This window comes from Myotis lucifugus, unplaced genomic scaffold (genome assembly GCF_000147115.1).
Source record: "Myotis lucifugus unplaced genomic scaffold, Myoluc2.0 scaffold_66, whole genome shotgun sequence".
NCBI classification, from domain to species: domain Eukaryota; kingdom Metazoa; phylum Chordata; class Mammalia; order Chiroptera; family Vespertilionidae; genus Myotis; species Myotis lucifugus.
The window spans coordinates 3,110,177-3,134,272 of record NW_005871114.1 but is presented as its reverse complement, the minus strand read 5'-3'; the positions used below and the strand labels follow the sequence as shown (position 1 = coordinate 3,134,272).

Here is a 24,096-nt window from a genome sequence, read left to right as displayed (position 1 = left end):
AAAAATAAATATTATATAGACAGATAATAGATAGACAGATAGAGAGGGGAGGGAGAGAGAGAGAGAGAGAGATCTGTGTGTGTGTGCATGCGTGTGTGTGTGTCTCAAAGCTAATACTAAATTCAAGGAAATACATTAGAAGTATCCACTTTGTACTAAAATGCTCTCCATACCTTCATTTGTAATAAATAAATAAATAAATAAATAAATAAATAAGAGTAAATGCTATCAGGTTTCCTAAGGGTTTGTTTCTGAATGTGAAATTTTCAATAATTTTGCTGCTTTAAGTACAAAAATAATTATCACAAATACAATGCATCTACTACTTCAAAAGTGTTCAGTTAATGTCCGAAACTGTCTAAAATATATTCCTTATGCTAGAAAAATTCCCCTTTACAAGGCTATAAATAAGCTTACATGCAAGGTACTAGCACTGTAATAAGTGAATGATGTTCACAACTAGAAGCCCTTGGTGGGAGTTATTTATATCATCCCTCAACTGATGTATTGATTCATTCACTCAGCAGGTATTTACTGAGCCTGTTACACGCCAGGCAGTGTGCAAGGTGACTGAGATACAAAGATGAACAGGCCCCAGTCCTTGCCCTTAAGTTGCTCTGTCTGGGTAAAAGACGGGCCCAGACACTCGGAAAGAATGTGAAAACAGTGGGTAACTGTAAAGACCTGCGCAGGCACCGTGTTATGGGAGCACTGAGCAGGGCTTCCAGTGCAGCTGAGGTGAACAGACGCTTCCCTGCATGGACAGAGGCCCGAGGAAGCCCTAAGCAGGGATGGGAGTGGAGCAGGCAGGAGGCAAACTGAGGGGAAGGTGAGAATTACAGGTCATAGGACAACATGGGCAAAAGCAAGGACGACAGCAGCCCCTCCAATGAGGCCTAGTCCAAATCTCACATGACCGCAGAGGTCTTAAAAAGCCCCACCTTGCCTCGCCAATGTTGCTCAGTGGTTGAGCGTCAACCTATGAACCAGGAGGTCACGGTTCAATTCCTGGTCAGGGCACATGCCAGGGTTTCAGGCTCGATTCCCAGTAGGGGCCATGCAAGAAGCAGCCAATGATTCTAATCACTGATGTTTCTATCTCTCTCTCCCTTTCCCTTCCTCTCTGAAATCCATAAATATATATGGATTATATATATATAAATATATATAGATATAGATATAGATAGATATTGATATCTATCTATATCTATATCTATATCTATATCTATATCTATATCTATCTATATCTATCTATATCTATTTATATATATATATATATATATATATATATATATATATATATATCTTTTGAAATTTATCTCGACAGGTGCCATGTGTCCCACATCTGCTGAGCAGCTCCACGGCAATGTAACCAGTGCTACTCTTGGAAATTTATCTCGACAGGTGCCCTTATGAAGAGTGTACCTGCTCCACGGCAATGCAACCAGTGCTATCCCAGGGTCTGCAGGGCCGAAGAAACAAGGTCTCTGAGAAGACAGTCAACACTGTCTTCCCCTGTGCCAGTCACAACATGGTCCTGTCTCCAGCCCAGGGCCTGGGTTTCCAGGGCCAGAATCTACTATGCAGTCAAGCCTCAAGCAGGAGGTTTTATGAGAAAGTGTCCCAGGAGGAGTTGTCCTGTTCTTCATGGATAAGAGAGAGGAGGCAACACTCCTGACCTAGGCTGAGGCAAAACGAGGGGGGGGGGTATTGAGAGCGGGGATAGCATCCCCCAAAGACAAGCTTTTGGAAAGGGGTATAAATAGGAGTGAAGACCAAGTACATGGCCATGGTCAGAGCTCAGTGTTCAAGGCCAGGACAAGAAAACAAGCAGGCAGAATTCACTTGAAAAGTGAGAAGAGCTTCCCTAGATCTCTAACTGACAAGCTCTTCTCTCTAAAAAAATGTCCTGGGTCCCAAACCCATCAAATCAGAGTCTCTGATTTGAAGACCCAAGAATTATTCAGGTGATTCTGGTGCCCAGACTCTGGTACCCATTTGGAAAAGGGAATCTTTCACTCCTTAAGCTCATTAATTAAGCATCCCTGAGGCAGCATTCAAGGGTCCAGGCTTTGAGGGAGTTAAATATTCTTAGTACATTTATCCATTCCCTACATCACATTATGACAACCATCACCTACTAGTAACTCCTTTTTATTTTAAGTAAATAAAAATACATAAAATGCCAGCAGCCAGGATGCAAACTAGGTAAGTGAAGGCGGCCTCCTGTACCCAATGCCAATGCCTCCAGATAAACTACTGAAGTTGTCCAGACTCAGCACGGACTGAGCCCTCATACACCTGTGCAGGCTCACCCTGGCAGAACAGAGGGTCTGGGAGCACTCCATCATCAAGGTGGCCTTCGAGGAACGGCTCCAAGGCACACAGCACTCAGATCAGGTCCTTCCTGCCCACAGAGTAGGACACTGCAGATCAATGCAGTGCCTGGAAACCCGCCAAGCCAGCTGAGCACTTCTCTTCCCAGATTTCCACTTTGTGGTCAAGTAACAACCTGAGCAATCTCAAGCCAAAAATGGCAAAGTAAATGCTGTGGACCACGAAGATGACAGATCGGAGTAAGCTGGTTCCTTGAATGGACCAGCCTAGAGAGATCCCTTCCCTGACATAACCGGATGCTACCGGGCAACCTTCAGACAGCCCAGTGCCAGAGAAACCAATGGCTGACCGAGGTCAGCCTTCCTAACGGCAAGGCCCAGCAACAATGCACAATGTCTTTCACTAGGATGAGAGTCCCCTTCAACTTGAGGGTTCTTCACTTGAGTCAATGCAAATTTGGAAGAGCATGGGTGGACAGGAGGTCTAGGAAAAGCTCAGGATACTAACTGACCACCTCTGGTGGTCCTCAACTTTTAGAAGACCCATTATAAACTTGCCTAAAACAAGACCTCTCTCTCTCATTCAATCATCCAAAAGAAATCACAAGAGTTGCTCCAGGCCCTACCAACTACCTTGAACCATTACCTACCTACCTCATCTATATCCTCATCTCTACCCCATCCCAAGAAAAAAGGACAATACAAGAGGCAGTGAAAGTCACCTTAGCCACCTTTGTTCCTACCAAACATCAATCCAGACCATCCTATCAGCTCTGGACCAATGGGGGCCTCTCTAGTTAAATATCCTCACAGACCATGCACCACTCCTTCATGGCACAAAGCACCTACTCATGCTTGCCTTTTTGTTGTTTTTGATGTTTTAAGGGGTCTTTTGTTTGACTGGCTAATCACTGTGTCCCAATACACTTCCTTCAAAACCTCCAGGTTGTTTGAAGAATATACCTCAAATTTCATGTCTCCCAGCCAAAAGATGATCGAGCCAACCCATTCCCCAACTCCTTAGTCTTGCCACTAGCCTCTGAAATCTAAGCAGCCATTAATTAGTCCACTAATTTAGTGAACTTTATGAAGGACTCTGCTTAGAAAGCTAGTGTAGAATTGGAGAAAATCCCCAACTGATCCTGAGGCTAACCAACTCAGGAAGGAAACAAATCAGAGTAATTATCTTTTTATTTCTTTTGTGCAATTTTTTTTGAAATCACACTGCATTATTTAAAGATAACCTTCTAGTATATGCAAAATAAACTATTTTTTTGACCTTGAAGAACACTTTCCTATTTCCCAGAAGCAATCTCATTGGGGCCATGCCCAGTGCCACATCCTCAGGACTTGAACGACGTTGAAGCTTCCAAGGTGCTCAATGCCAAGGTGGCTCAAGCATCTCTCGCCTCTGGTCACACTGCCCAGCTGTCCACCCTTCACACCCCTTGGCAGCGGAAAGTGGGTTTGGAGGAGCTTTTTAAAGTTCTCCCACCCACTCCACAAATTCAGTAGGAGGGAGAATGAACGTTTCCAAGTTTTCTGAATAACACAGGAGTTCATAAAGTAGGATAAAATTAGTTAAAAAATAGGAAAATGATTTTTAGCTCCCCTTTAAAAAAAAAAAGCACGCCTACTTTAAATGATTCACAGTGACTTCATACTTTCTTCCTCCCAGAGCTGGTGGTTCCCTCCCTTTCCCTGAGCAGCCCCTGCAATCCTTCCCTCAAGGGCCTTTGCATTTGCTAGGCTCTCTGCCTGCAAAGCTCTAAATTAGAATGTTTGATTCTTTTTTAAAAAGCCAAAGAATTTACCTTTTAAATATTCTGGATTTGTGGCTTCTCCTTAAAAATACCAAGACCTGGTAACACTGGGCCTTAAGGACCACATCTGGTGGAGCTGGGTAGCAGCTATTCCCCCTTAGGTGGGCAAGGCTCTCAGACTCACCTCCCTAAACTCCAAGGTCAATTGTCACTTGCTTTTATCATTTGCTTGTTCTGCCTTTTTCTCTGAGAAGAGAAATATTTTTCTATCAACAGTAGGAAAATGAAAGTCCAGGAGGGTCTTGTATTTCCCCCAAAAAGGGGAGACAGCCACATTTTTATGAAAGTGAAGAGCATTCCTAAGAATTTGATTTGCAATCTCCCACCCTCCATCTTGCACCACCTGCCTGACTTTGAGGTTTAGAACCCAGAACTACAACTCTTTAGGAACAAATTCTTACTCTAAGTCAGCAACCACATTTTAAAACCAAACCACTGGAAAAGAAAACAGTATCCCATTCTCCCGTGAAAATGTTGGTTCTTTGGTCTCACCGTTACTGAGAGCACGGGATCCTGCTCGAAGCCACCAAAAGGGCAGGTTCCACCCCTTATGCATGATCACATCCAGGTAAATACACAGGATTTCTTGTTTGCATAGAAACTGCAGTTCTATGTGCAGGAGAGGAAAAAGGCCCCCAGGGCTCGCATTCCCCCACCTTTCCCATCACACCCCACCTCCACCCCCACAGAACGTGCTTGGAATGCAAGTGCCCAGACAAGGGGGCGGGGAGAATCAGAGAACCCAGGGAAATTGCCCAGTGAATGTTTTTAGTGCAGTTGTTTCCAATCAGGCTACGCAGAAGAATCACCTGGGGCTCCAGACTGATGGAGGAATTTTAATGCCCTCCTCCTCAGGTGACACTCACACAGACTGCCCAGCACAGACTGATTCATCCCATGGCATTTGGAAACCATTCATTTAAAAAATGGTGACCCCTAGCTATCCTTGGCAGCCTGCAGGACGCGCCTCTTGGGTCAGATCCTGGAGCTGTACTATCTTGCAGGATAGCCACTAGCCACACGTGGCCACTGAGCCCTTGAAACGTGGCCAGGATGACCTGCGATGTACTGTGACGGTAACACGCACTGGTTTTGAAAATTCTGGTGTGGAAATAAAAGAATGTGAACTATCTCACCGATAATTCTTGATACTGATTACATATTTAAATGATGGTTTGGATACACTGGGTTAAAAAAATACATATTTAAAAATCATTTCACTCGTTTCCTTTTACCTTTTAATGTGACTACTAGAAAATTTTAAATGCCATACATGGGTGACATCGTGTTTCTATTGCACAGCCATGCCGGAGGAGACACATTCTAGCATGCGGGTTATAATCATAAAGGAAAAAATGAGAACTTGGCCAAGCCTGATCTCCATCTACCACCTGCATGACCCTGAGCAAGTTATCGACCTCCCTGGCGTCCATTTCCTCCCCTGCATCTGAGCATGATAACGGAGGGTGAGCGGACATAAAAAAGTAACTAGAAGCACTGGGCATGGCATCTTCCTACAGCTGGTACTCAACACCTGCACATGTCCCTTGGCATCCTTAAGGTCACAAAATCGGAACCCAGGATCTCCTGGCATCCCATTTACTAACCGCAACGCCCAGTCTGCATAGCGACTGCAGATGGCACAGTGACAGCAGATGGCACAGTGGCTTTCCATCCAGAGGGCAAAAGGATCCAGTATGCACACTACTCATAAGAATCGTGGAGCCATCGTAGGAGTCCCTCTGAGAAACACTCAGGAACTGTGACCCATACTGTCAGGGCTGCCTCTGGACTGAAACAAGGCAGGTGTGGCCCCTGGAGAGGCCAGAAACTGATCAGGACTTTCCCCAGCAGAGGGCTGCTTTCCTGCTACACCAGAAGGCAGCTGACACTTCCTGCCCTCACACAAGGTCCTTAAGAGGATCAAAAACGATGGACAATTGAAAAACGCCCAAGAGCTTGGCAAATGGACTAAGAACATAGCTGTTCAGCATCGCCACCAGCAGCACAGGAGAGGGACCAGGGCAGGTATTCTTTCTGCCCTTGCCTGGTATCCAAAAGCACCAACTCTGGCCTGAACTCCTCGGAGGCCAGGTCAACCTTTTGGGCTCCTCTGCAGAAGCGTTTCTCCTCTCTCCTAGGAGCCCACAAAGGGCCAGGACTTCCATGCACAGACCTGCAAGTTCTAGCGCCTCTGTTCTGGAACCTTCTGCCAGCGGAAAAGGTTTTACTGGACAGATAGAGCACACAGATCAATCAACCCCAGGAGGCCCACTGGCAGAAAAAAAGCATTTTCCTTATTTAAACCGAACAGTCACTGCTCCTAATCCCTCTCTGTGCTAAGCTAACTCCATCTCAAAACGGTACGAAAGGAAAATTTCTTGGAGGAAAAATTAAATATCCTTCCGCAATATTTCAGTAAAATATGGCCAAGAAAATCAACCTTTTCCTTCTTCTTAGGACAAATCTGCTCTTTTTGGGGAAAAAACACAATGTGAATGAATCGCTACAGGTAGAACTGCCCGCTAGAACTGCCTCAGATTATTTTTGGAACTAGGGTAACAAAGTGAATAAGCACTAATCTGAGAACTCTGACATCGTTCTTCATCTTTAATGCCGGAAAATGATCTGGGGTTTGTCCAGAGTGTAGTAACACAACCTACACGCTGACTCTGGCACGTCAGCCCTGGGCCCCCCATCACAGTGCATCTCCCCCAATCACCCACCTCCAGAGTCTGCTTCTCACGTTCTTCCGCCCCACACTCAGCCTGTCTCCCGACAGAATACACCAGTAACGTGAACATCACTGGGTCTCCAGGTAGCCACTCAAGCAAACGATCCAGCCCACATATAAGAAATAATTCAAAATGTGAGTGATCTTGTTGAAACCCAATGGGAGAGAATTAAGTCCTTAATGCATAGGAAATTATCTTTAAAGTCCTTCTTCCTTATCTACAAATGATATCCCATACATAGACAGCAGCTGTTCTAGAAACTCTCTTCTACTCTCCACCCCCCGCCCCACTCCCCCACTGCCCCAAACCCCAGCTCAAGGTTTTTCCGTCTCCTTCCTTTAGCCACCAATCCATCTTCTCTCACAAGTACTGGGCCTTTTCAGTGTAAATAGAGCCCCTCCTTACACACACACACACACACACACACATACACACTCTGTCACATACACACACACACATACACAGATGATCCCCAACCCCTGGTCCCCCAACTCAGCCTCTATTCATTGCCCTGACTCCATATGAAAAAATGCCCAGGAACTGAGTTAAAAAAGAGAAAATTTTCCTTAGAAGGTAAGATAATTGGGAAAGCTGAGTAATAGACAATGGGACTCTCTTCAGCAGAGAGAAGGTCCATGGACATTCACAGTGGCAAGGAGTAGTGAGTGCTAAGCTAGTGCCCAGTAGTGCTCAATATCACCACTCTGAACACCCGACCCAGCCCCAGAAAAGATGCTCTTTACATCCAAGTTTGACTTCTGCTGGAGAGAGAACCCCACACAGCCAATAATGAACCATACCACCTTGGCTTCCACAAACTTCTGGTAATACATTGTCTGGTTGTACCTATCACTACTGTAATGGGAAGACAGCAGTGTATGGAGAGGGGTATTTCCCAGGAGGGTCTCTGTCTACAGCAGAGATTCATCCTGACACCTGGGGAAGTTACAACCATCTGAATGTGTGAACTGTGGGCCTAGCACTAGAAAGAACTTCTGAGATGGTTCTGCTTATACAAATGGCTTTGTTCCTTCATTCACCACACACTGAGGCAGTGTGGGAGGCAGTGAGGAGGAAGAGGGAGAAGGTATGGAGAGAATGACTCAGCAAATAGAAGGGATAAGGTATAAACTGATGAAGAGTTGCATCTGGTTGTGAAGGGCATTAAGAGGAGCGATAAGGGACAGCCACGTAGCACAACTAAAGTTCTGGCTCTGCCATGGATTAGCTGTGTGATCTTGGTCAAGTTCCTATACCTCACTGAGCCTATTTCCATTCCTTTCCAGTACTGACATATCCCATGGCTCTATGATAAGGACACCTGCTGTGAGGGTCATGGACAAACAGGTGGGGAACAGAAAGGCAGAGTCAGGAGGAGGGTACAAACTATTCCAAAATCTGATGTATTATGATCACTGATTGTTGCTCTATGAATATTCTCACTGTATCTTCCAAAGCTGCAGTTGACAAGCGTGGTGAGTGGTCACAGGTCAGTTTCTGGGCCCACTGATCTTAATAACAGAACAATGTGTACAATGTACTAAGAACAGGCCATTTGCTTATGAGCTGCACTGAAGCACATTAAGAGCAGTGCCTTCCTCACACAGTGGTGAGGACCCTCCCACCCCATCCTAATGGCACCCAGAGTCATCCACCAAGGTTTGCAGATGAGCAGACGGGCTCAGAGAGTGAATGACTCCCTGAGTCACACAGCTTAGAGGGGCAGAACTAAGAGAAGCCCAGATTGTCTGACTCCCTACCTACCGTTAAATGCCAATTAGATAACTGCGTGGGATCCATGCAAAGCTTGGACACTCAGAAACCCCATGCAGAGTCGCAGAACTGATCCAATAGGATTCTGCAAAGGGGAGCCAAGAGCAGCCTTTCCTTCCTCCACCACCTTGACTAGCAGTTGATCACCAGTTGTGGGGGTTGGTATCCACCTGCTACCCTATTACACATACAAATTTCCCTCTTTAAGCAGTGTAGGTGGTGGCTTGTACTCTAGAACTGAGATACTTTAGATCATGGGGTTCAACTGAAATCATATGCAAAGACCCTCAAACACTTTCTAAATGTGTTATCCACAGGCAAGCCATTTAACATCTCAATGCCTCAGTTTCCTCGTCTGTAGAAGAGAGATAACAATAGTCCGTACACCTCAAAGGGTTACAGTGAGGATTAAAAGAGATAATACATTAAGTGCTTAGCACAATGCCTACTAAATAAATGTTGGTTATAATCACTATGATTTTTCTGGGAAAGAGTCCAAAGCTTTCATCAGATTCTCAAAGGGGTCAATGACCCAATAAAAATTAAGAACCCCTGTTCTACATGCTCAGAATGGAACTAAGGTCATTCCGTGGGAAGAGAGGTACCTCTACTAGCTTCCTCACCTTTCAAGAAGAAAGGGATTTAAGGCTTTCTATGCCTCCTACTTTGAGAGGGCACAAGAAAAAGAACTGGAGGCACTGAGCAGTCATTTCTGTGGCTGGGAAATGTCTCCTTGGACCCTGTAAAGCCCCAATCTAAAAGTGGGAAATTAGAAAAGAGAGGACCAAATCCCAACTCCAGTTCCCACACGCTCGGGAATGAGCCTGTCCATCCTGTCTGTCAGGGTGCAGGAGGAGGAGCTCTTGGCCCGGGGCCTTCATTCCCAGCGTCTGGCCACCTTTCCTGGACCTCCTGCTGAGGAACTGAGAAAAGAGAGTCAATTCACTCCAGACACACAGAAAGGTGAAGTGCTGGGATATGAAAAAGACCTGAAGCTGAGGTCCTGTCTAGAAAGAGCTGATGAGGAGGAAAGGTGTGAAAGAGAAAGGGTATGAAAGATCTAAGAGATGAAAAACAATTTAAATCTTAACTTCGCTGCTCTGTGGCCTCGTGACCTTGGATAAAAATCTCAACCTCAGTTTCTCCATCAGTAAAAGGGGGGCTTATTAACAGCACTTGCTTCACAAAGGAGTTAAGAGGATCAACTGAGATCTGGGTAGACATTTAACATAGTACCTGGTGGTAAATCTGTAAAGCACATTCAACTGATGCCAACTACTATAACCATTATGAGGATTATGCTGATGTTGAGGGATGAGGCAAAGGTCAGCACAGTCATGAAGCTTTATTGTATTATTGGTTTGGGGTTTTAAGATGTTGTTACATTAAAAACAAAATCAAGGAATTTGTGGGGTGAAATATCAGTCCTAAAGGGAATACAAAGTCCTGAGCTCAAAACACAGAAGAGCTCTAACTGCAGAAACCCAACCTTGCGTCTTCAGCTCAGACAGTTCCACTGTGGTAGCACTGAAGGCAGCACAGACAAGTGCCTAACAGAAAGGCCGACTAGAGCATCACACATCTTTCCTCTTAGCTGGAATAGCATCAACTCCACAAAGAAATCTGGGTAATCTTCCAACAGGCAGTTAGTCTATCTTTGATTGATCAACAATGAAAGAATTACTACTTAATAAGCACGATGTTGGGTTACATGAAATCTTTCAAAGCAAGGACATTTAGAAGAGAAATAAGTATAAAGACAAAAGAGAAGCACCTTTGATGGTAAAAAGACTGGGACAACCGCTCCCAGGGCAGCTCTGGCTCCCAACATCCCCAGGTTCCAGTCTGTTATTCCTCCTGAAGTCACCTGGTTACCTTCTTGGCAGACCAGGAATGAGTTTGAAAGCAACCATGCTTTTTTCCAAGTAATTTTCTCTAATATAAAAGTAATATATGTTCATCGTAGAAATCTGGGGAAACAAAGTCTCAAAGGAAACACAGTAATCCAACCACCAACGTTAACATGTTCATTTAGGGCTGCCAGTTTCTTTCTTTTTTAAGGCAATTCATTTTTATGGCAAGAATCACATCACACAGTTTTCCTAAGATGCCAGATCAGAAGAATTAGTAAAAGCAGCAAAAATCCAGAAAAGTTTAAAACTGGTTGACAAAAAGGAGAGAAGTGCGCGCGCGCACACACACACACACACACACACACACACACACACGCGTGCAAGTCTTGCCTCTAAGAGGCCGCTTCAACTCACCATCCAGGATGGTCACTATGGTCACCCGGATCTAAGAAGTTTAAACTTAGAAGATCAAAAAAGAACTCCACCCACTAAAACAATGCTCTTTAAGTAACAAAAAGCCTAGCATTTCAAACGAGCATTTTTAAAAACACATTTTAAAAAGCCCCAAACCAATGATGTGTTCCTTGGCACAAATCTGGGTCAGTTCCTGGTAGGGTTCCAGGATAGAATTTCAAAAGGTACTATAATTATTCTTCATGTCACTGATACCGTTCTATCAGACTCAAATAAATCAAAATCAAAATGAAAAAGAAAAACAAAACTGAACCTCTCTGACAACACACTTGGTGCTTAGAAAACATGAGTTTCTACCAGCATCTTTTATGGTTGCCTCTTAAAACCATTTTCAATACCATTTATGCCAGAGTAACAGGAAGAGTCATTTTTGTTGACTAGTTTCAACAAATTGTACCTTCAAAGCCCTTATCTGTTTAGTGGATAGAAATCCCAGACAAGGATGTCAATTCAGTAGGAAAGAACTTTCCTAAGATAGCTCCCCAACAGTGGAAAGGGTGGCTCCTTGAGAGAGCGAGCCCCTCACTACTGGAGATATGCAAGCAGAGTTGTACAAACCACGTGGCTTACAACTTTAAGAGTCAGAGTCTTCATTTCCTACAGAAGTCACGAGACATTGCTCTGTTGCCTTCCCTCATTCTTCATTGATGAGAAGGAGGCCAAGATCACTGGTGTGAGTTCCAGGGAAGACTTTTTCAGAACTCAGAAGGGCCATAAATAGAGGCAAAAGTCAGGAGTGGGAGTCGCTCATGAGCCTGGAGGAAACAGAGAAGCCCAGAGGAATGGCCTCTAGATTTGGACAAAGAATTCAGAGGTGTTTGTGGGTGGCTCTGGGAAACTCCGAGACTCGGAGTAGAGTCCACATATCCTACTTTGAGACTGAACTGAAGCAGCTTTTCTGGGAAAGATGGCACTTTTAGAACTTCATACAAATCCCCCTGGGGCCTCAGGACACAGGCATCTCTGCCACTTCCCCATAAACCCTGGACATGATCAGTCAAACATAAACAGAAGCTGTCTCCTTGAGAGTGCCCTGGAACTGAGAGTTCAAGGCTCATGCCTTCTTGGACCCCCAGGATAGCCAAGTCCAGCAAACCATGGCCATAATGAACTAGGATGCCATACTTTCTCTACACTCTACTTTTATGATAAAAGCAAAGGGTAACAAAATAAATTGATCTTGCCAAAAAACATCATCCAGGAGATGCCCTGGTTCAGTCCAGATTCCGATGGACCCTTGTTTTGGTTGTACCATAAAGCTAAAAATAACGTGGCCCAACTCAAACCTATAACTTAGAATTTTGGACAGACCTTAAAAATTGTATTGGCTTCACAAAAGGCCAAAGGATGCGCATGTTACTCCATGTAAGGAACCCTTGTCCTCTAGGATAATGTATGTCATGACTTTTAGAGAAGCAAGACAGGATTTTTCTTCCTTCAAAGACAAAAAGAGGTGGTACATGGAGAGGAGGAGAAGAGGAGAGCTAAATTCTTACCTTACATGGTAAGGAGTCAACAGATAATGCCCAAAAGTGGCAAAACATACAAGTTATTGAAAAATGTGGAAGTAAATACCAAGAGAATTAGCTAATATTTTTAAATGACTGCCACTGGGGAGTTGGGATAGAGATGAGGGGGCAGGAGATGGTGGTGCTGAAGAACTATGCATGTGTAACTGTGAATAACACTACAAAATTTAAAAACAAGAAGAAAAAAGGGAAAATGGGCCAGGATACCTTGGATGAATATATTTTCCAACTTAAGATATAAAAAATAAATAATATTCTAGACAACTGATAGTATTCCAATGTTGTTGCTCCATATTTTTCAACCAGAGTGTTATTTTTTAGTAACTTTTTCTGATTAAAGTAATACTGTTCACTGTTTTTAAAAAATTAGAAAATAACACCCTCTCAAAAAAAGGGGGGGGGGGATAATAGTTATAAAATCACCATCCAGAGATAATCACTGGAGGTAGTTTCTTTTTATATATGTGCATATGTATATGCATATCGATAAAAACACTGAGAATGTTCTTTTACTCTTTGGATTTATCCAATGACCGTAAGGTTTTTGTTTTATTTTGAGGGGGAAGGGCTATTTTATTTTGAAGAGTATTAAATAAATTGGGCTTTTGCTTCTTATACCATCAGTAGATATCAAGATTTCATTCCATAGGGCGAGGCATATTGGGTTGTCATATTCTGACTTCATGGTGCATTTACAAAGAAAAGATAAATGCTTTTTGCATAGTGATTCTGTGATTTTCTCAGAATTCCTAGACATAAAATTACAGCAATGGGATGAAGGCTTTACTGCCAATTGGTTTCACCTCAAAGTGTGTTGTTTTCTGACTCTGTGTGCCTTGTTAGTTTCTTCCTGGGCAATTCCTCTGTGCTTCTTCTCCCTGCCTCCGACTTGTCACTGTCTTTGCTTCCCCCTCCACCCCAATATCTTGTTTTATTCCTCTCTCCCACGCCTATACCTTCTCCCTGCCACCTTCAATCTGATGCAATATGGAACCGAAGTCATACATTTATTACTTTTTGCATTTGCAGAATATAATTATTTTTAAGTTTGAAACAGGAATACAAAGCATTCTATTTATGCATTTTCTAAAGCCCATTGATTTTTAAAAACACACAAACGCACACACATACACACACACACACAAACACAAAGGCAGCTACAGCCTCAGGGCCCAAGGCCTAACTAGGAAACCCTCTGAATAAGAAGAGCTCTGACTCCTGCCTGGAAACGCCAATGTAGACATGGGAGAAGCCTGAATGGGCAAGAGGGGGGGTTCCCCAGAGGGGAAGCCAAGGAGGAGGACTAATGTCAAAGCCACTTCTCTGCCCCTGGGGCACCCAGCCCAGCATCACCCCTTGGGGTAGAGGGGAAGTGAGGAGGTCCAGAAGGCAAACCTAAAACGATCAGGGGACCCAGCTTAAGAACCACCTCCTCTCCGTTCCTCTAAGAAGGACCTGCCTCTTTTTCTCAACATCTAAAATGCCCGAGTCTTTTTCCACAAGAGCTTCTTTTAAAATCAGGTCACCCCCATCCTACACACACAAAATTTTTCTGTAACCCAGATGCGGGGCACATCTTAGAAGAGCTTTCTGGGTCCTGATTACTCTTTGAAGTGTAAGTGCTATCTCCCAGCCCTCAGAGATCTGCACACTTCACACAGCTGCCTTCTACAGCTCCAAGTGCCTGATAAAAAGTACTGACCAGACACAATCCTAGGTCTGCCACAGGAGGCCGCCCACGTAGAGCACGCACACCTCATCCAGCAATCCAGCCGGCAGGGAATCTACCTATCGCCTCATCACCCAGCCCTCACTGCCCATTTTAGCCACAGGCTCCTGGAGGGATCCTTCCCGTTAGATGCCTGAGGTCAGCACACATGGTACTGCATCTACTGACATCCCTGAGTCCATGTCAAAAAAGGAATATGATCCAATGACAGGCTCGTACTTCAGGAACTTATACTGGTTCTTAACTACCCCTGCATTCTTCTTGATAACTGTTCCCAAGTCATCTCCTTGTGAGGACACATGAAATTAAGAAAGCAAGAAAAAAAGAAAGAGAAATGGAAGCACAAAGGAGGCAGTTCTGCTTTTCCCAAGGATCTCCTCAAGAAAATCAGGCAACAGATCCAGTTCTGAGAAATAAACCATGATGTTCCTAAATAGTCCATTTTCTACAAATGATGTCGGCAACTGATCAAAGAACAGATGAGTCAAGTTTTAAGGACCAGTTCTCATCAAAGAACAGATGAGTCAAGTTTTTATACAGTGGCAAATGTTCCTTTTGGACTTGCTTCATTCTCTGAAATAAACAGAATTCTCTTGTATAACAGAGGTTATGAGATGATTAAGAGGGTGAGGATCCCAACGGAAAAGAAATCCCCCACAAATCACCTTTGATAAATAAGATCAGCTCTTCTGCCTGCACTGGGTCTTGACTCTGCAAAGCCTGACCAGCAACACAGAGCCATCAAAGGGTCCTCGTACCCCAGAGGGAAGGGCATATGCTCCAGTTTAAGTTCAACAAAGACCTGAACTGGGCAGCTTTTAAGATCATTGATATGCCCTGTCCCACTCAGCAAAGAGCTGGTATGCCAATCCTGGCTTCAATCGGCTCCCATACGCCACCAAGGGAGGCACAATGTCCTGAACAGCAGTTGGCCAAACACGTGTGAGGGAGGTGCAGCTGCTGAGCTTTCATGTTTACCAGGAAGAATGAGTGTTGATTTTGCAGATTTTTGATAATGTTTTCACAGCCAGTGTTATTCCCAACCCATTTTAAAATGCAATCTGAACAACACCCCTTTCCTCATCAGCCTCCTTGAACTGAAATGGTTCCATCAACCTCAGTTCTGGAAGCCCTTTTCCACTGGCCACACCTCAGTTTGGCCAAGTGGAGGAGCAGAAGGGAGCCAGGCTCTCTGCAATGGCAGGGCAGGGAGAGGAATATTAAATTCACACACGGGACTTGGGCTTAGAACCCTGGCCCCCAGCAGCTGCATGATCTCCGTGGCCCAGCTAGGATCACCTGGGAAGGACTCTCGCAGCTCTAACCGTCTCTGGGTCTGTGGCTGTACTGACTGATTCCACATTCTTGCTTTAAACTTAGCTATCCAATTGCAGTATGCCACAAAAATTTAAAAGGACTAGGATGAACTAAGAAGTTACTTTAGACTGAGAGCGAAGAATGGGCAAAACAACCGGCCACCTTACCGGAGGGATCTGGCGTGTCACCACAGAAAGGGCCCAGTCTAGAAAGGGCCATTTACAAAATGCTGAGCATCTGCCCAGGCCCTTTTGAAAAACTGGATTCTTGAGTTGTTTCCTGATTTCTTTTTTCCCCACAATCTCAAATACTGACTATTATGTAGAAAAAAAAGAAACATTTAAAGGGACAAATATATCTTTGGGAGACACAGGAAGAATGCTGTTTGAAGCAAGGGCCTTTTCTCTCTCACACACAACCTCATACACATACTCAACTAGGCTTATGAGTAATTCGCTGCCATGGCTGATGCCCAGCTAACTCTGCCGTAGCCAGCAGTCTCTGCCAAGCACTGATGCTGCAGAATAGTTGTTTGACCAGCTCCCTTCCTGAGGCTGGTCTATTTTGGTTAAAACTTGGGCTTCAGATAGGGCTCAGACATGCCTTGGGCTCCCTCCTTAGAAGTACTGTTTGATGATGGTCATCCTCCAGGGTCTGTACTAAAAATGACACTGTGAAGAACAAGCCAATTTAGACCCTTATTGCCATGGCTTTGAGATCTGTGCAGGGATCAAGCTGTAGCCAGCCCCAAAGCATCATGGTGAATCTAACTATCCTACTAGTGATTTCCTGCCTGCATGTCCAGCACACCATGTAGACATCATAACTTCCGTGATGCTTGCAACGTAATTTCAGCGATAAAAACCAGCCCTCAGTGAGCCCTGGCCAGGTGGCTCAGTTGGTTAGAGCATCGTCCCATACACCAAAAGGTTGCAGGTTCAATCCCCGGTCAGGGCATGTACAGGAAGCAAGTGATCACTGTATTTCTCTCATCTCTCTCTCCCTCTCCCTCTTCCTCCCCTCCTCTCTCCCTCTCTCCTTTCCTCCCTCTAAACATATCCTCAGGTGAGGATTCAAAAAAAATCAGCTCAGTGAAAGCTAATCAGACAGCCATATAAAGCAAAGGGGAATAAATTTTTTTTAACCCATCATCAGTCACAAGAAGTTGTGAGACTGAATCTAGTGAGGGCTACAAAGGTCACCCAGACTTTGCACTGGACCCTGGGGCAGGAGCAAAGTTTGTGTAAGCAGAATATGATAAAAGACCTCCTTAGTGATCATAATGCAAAGCCTGATGCTTTCTTCTCAGAGAAATCGATGGCCAGGCCATCTGTTGGACCAAGAAAGCAACCATTAACAAAGCCCTCCTCTTCCAGCCCACAGCTTTGTGTCTCTGGCATGGATTACAGACTCGAAGGTGGTAAACGCTAAGGACAGATGTCCAAGAGGAGCTTCTGGAGTAAAAGTACCCACCACATGTTGGCAGACTGAAAAGCAAGTCAAGTTCTCTTTAATTTTCTCCCTAAGTGTGGTTCTCAGATCCCTGCATCAACATCCCTGGAATCTTTCCAGACCTGAGAAGTCAAAATCTTTGAGGGTGTGGCCAGGGAATCTGCGTTTTTAACAAGCCACTCAATATGACCCCGAAAGTATAAAAAGTGCTGCTAGCTTGCTCCAGCCTGTCCTCTTCCAAAATGGAGGTAATTAAAAAAAAGGCTGGGTGTCTCAGTTAAGAAAGAAAATTAAGTGGGAACCACACATGTGGTGGAGGGCATGGCTGGAGCAATTAGTGGGAAATCTCTTAGGGTGAGAAAGAAAATATGATGATGAGCCACTCAGCCGCACAGGGAAACCAAACCGTGCATCCACTGCAACCTTGGAAGATCAAAAGAAAGAAGGTGATTTCTTTCCAGGAACAAAAGAGGGCTTGAGTTTCGGTGGATCTGGGCCAGTCTGAAGAATGGAGGAGTTCACTAATGTGGATGGGACTGTCCAAGTTTGGCCCAAAGCACCCTGCAAGTGGTACCTTCTTCCCACACACCACAGGCCTGGTGACCAGCAGAGACCAACCCAAGTCCTAATGGAACTAAGGAAACAGTGATGCTGCTCCACCCCACACCGGACATCACAGCCACTGACCCAGAGTGGCCAATGCCCATTAGCTCTGTCTGGCTACAACATGGCCCTGAACTGGCATCTACACTCCTCCAAGGGTCAGTAGGTTCACCTGTCACTCTCTAGGCCTGAGGCAGTAGCAGGCTAAGCGGCTCCAGATCTAAGTGGTGTATGCCAGTTCTCAAAGTGTGGTCACCAGCCCAACAGCATCAGTTCATGTAGGTTATTAGAAATGCAAATTCTCTGGCCCCACTCTAATGCTACTGAATCAAATTCTGCAGGAGAGGCCCAGCAATCTGTGGCTTAACGAGCTCTCTAAGTCATTCTGATGCAGCTAAAGTTTGAGAACCAGTGTGTTAACACTATTAATAATATGAACCATAATGATAAACCAACAAAAAAATGGTATCTATTTACATAGGCTTATAAAATACTTTGAATGTATTACCTTAGGGATACCCTCTTCTAATCCTAAGGTCCAATAACTCACTGGAATCTCATAGCAATGGTGAGTGATTCTGTAAGTAAAGAGATTGAGGCTCAGAGGAATGAAGTGACTGACACATTACCCCCATCCAGAACCCACTCATTGACAAACCATAGATAAGTCACTGAGACTTTGAGTAAATGAGTTATCAGCCCACACCAATTTCTTTCCCCGCAGCCCAAGGGGATACTGTTGGCAGCAGAAACTAACATTTTTATCTGGCCCATTGTTACTCACCTCAAATGACTATTTCTAAGAGCATCCTCCAATAATTCTGGATTTGAACTGAAAAAGCAATTTTAAAACCACTGCAAGACAGATTCACTTAGACTTCATGCTGAACTGACACAGACAACCATCCTCAACTGATAAGAAGGCCACGTGCCAAAAGTGCATGTGTAAGTCCGAGGGCTGGAACTCAGGCTGCATTTTCCCATGGCCACAACATGGAGCTGGTGGTTGGATCCCCAGATCAAGCCATCTCAAGTCCCTCTGTAAGAGGGGGAGGCAGAAGGGCACGGGTAGGTTTGACTGTGAGACAAAAAGTTCAAATCCCAGCTTTCCCATCATTAACCAACATGAGAGAAAGCACAAGTCACTTCTTTCTGACCCTCAGTTTTTTCATCTGTAAAGTATAATATCTTGAGAGGATTCAATGACAATGTACGTATAGTGCCTGCCACACAGCAGACATTCAACAAATGGTTGCAATTTATGTTGTTTAACTCCTAAAACAGTCGTCCTACTATATTTTTGCCATGAAGACAATGCAATTAGAAAAAGCAAACAGTCTGGCAGTGTGGCTCAATGGTTGAGCATCAACCCATGCACCAGAGGGGGTCACAGTTCCATTCCCAGTCAGGGCACATGCCCAGGTTGCAGGCTCAATCCCCACTAGGGGGTATTCAGGAGGCAGCCGATAAATGATTCTCTCTCATCATTGATGTTTCTATCCCTCTCTCCCTCTCCCTTCCTCTCTCTGAAATCAATTTTAAAAAAACATTAAAAAAATTTTTAAATGCAAACATTTGAAATGATAAGAGGATTAACTGTAGAAGGATCAACTACCTCCTAAAAGACCAATGAAAAAGAGGGAGGATGGCAGACTTCGCGGGCAGCACAAAAGGTCAGGTCACCCGTTCCCCTGCCCGTTTGCCTTCTTTTAGCTCTCAGCTCAATTTTGGGGGCAATCTTCCTTGTCCTCCAAGACTGGGTCAGATCTCTTTAGTATACGCTCCAATGGCCCCAAGTACTTCCTACTCATAGCCTTACAATGATTATATAATTAACTCTTATATCTTTAAAGTCTATGTTCACAACCCCATTAGCTCCATGGAGTCAAGACCCAGGTCTCTTTCTGCTCACCAATATCTTTCCCTGGTACTTTGCCCTGTGTCTGGAACACAGTAGGCATGCAAATATTTGGAGAATGAGTCATACCAGGACAGCTGGGCAGGGATGAGTAATGGGAAGAAGAGGTTGTGTGCAGCTGGCTGTGTGTATGTGTAGATAACTCATAAGTTGGAGGTCTATGACTCAGGATAGCCTAGACAAGCTTACAACTCTTTCTGCCCCAGGAAAATCAATCTGCCTCAGCTTTATCACTCAGCCAATAAAGGCTGATTATTAAACCTACAGGCATCCTCTTCCAAAGGTTGCCCATCCCCAAGGCCTCAGTCTGCTCACAGGGCAAGTTCGGGATGAAGTGATGAGGGTGCAGGAGTCCAGGCAGTTCTCCCTGCCTCACTGTCAGTTAAAGAGGAGGGAAAACTCCAGCGCCACCCCAGCTGGAACTCTGAAGCAAGGTGTGGGAAATGCTGCTCACCCTGCATTTTACTGAGTGTCTATGTGTATCAGGGAACAGTCTGAGACAATCCTCAAAACCCAATGAGGTGAGTATGTTTCCCATTCTACAGATAGAAGACAGAGGCTCAGGAAATCAGGAACACACTGATGATCACATTTGTAAGCAGAGCCAGAACTGGAATCCAAATTAGTCAGATTGCACAGTATGTGTGCACTTGGCCATATTAAACTACCTCTCCCCATAGGGTATAAGTTTCTTCAGGCTGAAGATGCACAGGTCTCGATGAGCCAATGCAGTGGTGAGAGGATTCTAGTCCAGGTTCTTCCACTACTATGTGACCCAGGGTAAGTCATGTTTACTTCCCTGGGCCCAGGAAGACTTCTCCCCCAGTAATGTAGAAGGGTGGACCAGATGGCCGTTAAGAGAGAAGACCCAGTGCTGCTCAGCACATGATATCACCTGCCAGTCAAACCTACCATTAAATCATATCTGGCCGGCCAGTGTTGCTCAGTGGTTGAGCATAGACCTATGAACCAGGAGGTCACAGTTTGATTCCTGGTCAGGGCACATGCCCGGGTTGTGGGCACAGGAGGAGGTATGCAGGAAGCAGCCAATCAATGATTCTGTCTCATTATTGATGTTTTTCTCTCTCTCTCCCTTGCTCTCTGAAATCAATAAAAATATATATATTTTAAAAATCACATCAGCCTGGTCCTCACCTGGACTCCATTATAGGCTGCTCAGCTCTCCCTCACCCAGAGTGGAGGACTACCAGAGACTGAGCTTTCTGATAGAAAAAAGGGAGCAGAGGCCACTGACTTTTCTACCAAACCCTCTGAAACAGGCTTGGAATGAACCAAGGATAAGCAACAAGGGAAATGAGACTGTTTACCATACATTTAATTAAGGTGAACCTCCCTTCCTGCAGCAGGAAATTGAAAGATCATATGCTATGAAAAAGCAGCTGTCTCCCCCCAAGTTTCCCTTGGGCTCATGCCCACCAGCAGTCTCCTATGCAGCACCAGCTCCCTCTGGGAGGGTTTAACATATACCCAAGACTGTCCTGGCTGTTTTGGCTCAGTGGATGGAGCGTCAGCCTGTGGACTGAGGGGTCCCTGGTTCGATTCCGGTCAAGGGCACATGCCCGGGTTGCAGGTGCGATCCCCAGTAGGGGGCATGCAGGAGGCAGCCAATCAATGGTTCTCTCTCATCACTGATGTTTCTAGCTCTCTCTCCCTTCCTTTCTGAAATCACTAAAAATATATAAAAATAATAAAAAACTAAAAAAACATATACCCAAGACCAACTGCAGGAATGGCCTTCAGAGGTCAGGGCCACTGTCCCAGAAACAGTCTCCAGTCTCTCCCTAGAGTCGGTCTCTGCACTGCTGTACAGAGCGATTTGGAATTTACAGCCTCTTCTGCAAAGCCTTACAAGGTCAAAAATGTTCACGTTGTATCTATCACTCCTATGATGAAAAGGCTGTGGAACAGCACACACTAAATGGCCAATACAAGGACAATTCAGAAGCCAAAACTCACTGGCCAAACCACAGAGTCAGCAGTGGCACAGCAGTAGCCAGGAGCCCGGCTGGCCAGGCCTCAGCAGCACTTGGGCCTGCGTTGCCACCATCCCCATGAAAGTGACTGCCTCCTGCCAGTCCCGCCAAGACTGAACACAGTCACCCCAGCCCCAAAATAGGAGTCAGAAAGAGTTGACCTCCACTTTGGGGAAGGTTGCTGAACCCTGAGCTATCACCCTCTTTGTAAAACCCATACTGACTTTTACATGCATGGCAAGGCATAGGGGAAGTGGCCAAAGATATTTTGCAAAATGTTCAGTAAAATAAAGCCTAAACTATGAGAAGAGGGAGTAGAGAAGGAAACATCCCCTTCTTTACCACAAGCCCAGATACACTAAGTCTAGCAACAAATAGGGGTAGGAAAGTGGAAAGAAACAAGGGAAATAGAGCAAAAAGAAAAGAAGAAAAGGAAAAATACAGAGAAGCGAATGGTGTCAAAGAGGAAGCCAATGTCAAGTTGCCCCACCTGACCCAGCCTCAGTAGCCTTGGTCTTGCTCCCCCAGGCCTACTTCTGTTCAAGAGGGAGGTCTGCGATTCCACCCTAAACATCAAACATCAAAGACATAACAACCCTAGCAAACCAACTGTACTACGTCAGCACCCAATCTCCTACAAAATAAGAAAAGCAAACAGGCAAAAGTCGAATGGACCCACCACCAAGTCAGATACCAGATACAAGGTTTGAAGACATTTCTGGCTTCTAAAATATACTTAGGCAAACAAATCCTTTCAAATTAAATGATAAAATATACATTTATCAAATACAAACTTTTAAGTTTTTAAAAAATAACAGATGCGTTGTGCTTGCATGAAAAGGCATGAAAAACTATCAGGATTTTGCAATAAATACTGGAAAGCTTAAGAGAGTATAGTAAGACTGAGGACAGATCTAATCTAATAGATGTAAAGCTACGGTTCTACAAATTAGGGGAAAGAGTAATAGGCAGAAAACGGAGATCAATAGATTTTCACCCTGTAAGATGTGTTAAAAATGAACATTTTTACAAAAAGATATTTAAAGTGGTGTCTATTATTAATTTGAATGCCACCTACCCAACTGTTCTGATATTAAAAAGACACAAACACAAAAGATGGTTCCAGTTCTTTCTATGCCCTGAATCTGATGTAATTACGACCGAGGGTCCTGCACTGGATGCTGAGATAAAGAGTGTTTATTAAGCACCTACTATGTGCTAGACCTTAGAGCTCAGGTCCCCCTTTTGCATGACCCCTTGTCTTCCCAGCTCCCAAACAGCTGTGACAGGTTAGGAATGGAGAAAAAGGACTAAAGGTAACGCCATGCCTTCAGATTCAGCTGGTAGTTAACAGCAGGCAGAGGTGAACAGCATACAGAGAGAGTTTCGTGCTCCACATCAGGAATATGTCAGCCCTAATTTAGAGATGACTTTTTCATCTTAAGAGGCAGACAAATGTAGACTGATTAACTTTTTCATCATCCTTTCTCTGGTGGCTGCTGAGCCAATCTTCCAACCCTTCAGGTCCTTCTGATTGAGGACAGAACTTCCTCCCTAATTTTATCTTGTTTCTGGTCACCAGTAAGACTAATCTGGAATTCAGCAGGACCTCTGAGTAATAGGAAAGTGAAAACTGGGATTGTCCTGAAAACGGGATGAAATCACATCACTACCTTCAAGAAGACAAATTTTCCAGGCCCTCATAAAGCTCAGAGCCAGGTCCCAGGGTGGTTACAGGTTAGAGACAGGAAGGGTGAGAAAGCTTTCACACAGTCTCAAACCCAACCCAGTGGGACCTCCTTCTCTCTCTTTTCTTCTTCCCTGTTGCTAAGTATTCCCCTTTTCTAGTCAACACATTTCTTGAGCCCTTACTTTAACATATGCATGTTTCCTAACATAGCCTTTATCAACACAATGCAACTGTACACAGGACCTGCCATTTCATAAAGTGTGCCCTTTGGGGATCTTGTAGAAAGTCTTCTGTGAAAAACAATCTCTGAAATGAAATTTCCCCAATGACCCACACTCCACCAACTTCACATCAATCCTCAGAATCATGGGTGTGCCTGACCGGCATGACCAGCAGTTGAGTGTCGACCATATGCCCCAGGAGGTCAGGGCATATGCCCAGGTTACTGGCTCGATCCCCCATTAGGGGCTTGCAGGAGGCAGGTAGGTGATCAATGATTCTCTCTCACCATTGATGTTTCTCTCTCTCTCTCCCTCTCGGAAATGAATTTTAAAAAAAGAATCATGGGTGCAAAGTACCAATAATGAATGCAAGGCCAGAGTTCTCTCTGCACAACCACATGTGAGACACACATGAGCCGATGTATCAGGCTGGCACTGTCAGTCCAGTAGTAACAATGAGGGACAGCCACCATGATGTACTGAGCACCTACTCATGGGTCCGGGCTTCCGTACATCACCTGGTTCAATCCTTACAACTGTGAGGTCAATTTTATCATCCCAATTTAACAGAGGGGGAAAGCTGAGCTCAAAGACCTTGCCTGCAGTTACACAGCAAGTAAGAAGCAAAGACAAAATCTGAACTCGGGGC

At 44.7% G+C, this 24,096-nt stretch overlaps 1 protein-coding gene across 1 annotated transcript in view; it reads right to left on the bottom strand.

The window, feature by feature from the left end:
• The window catches only part of SORBS1 (sorbin and SH3 domain containing 1), a 211,022-nt gene that overhangs the window by 153,768 nt on the left and 33,158 nt on the right, over positions 1 to 24,096 (bottom strand). The gene's annotated exons all lie outside the window — the stretch shown is intronic.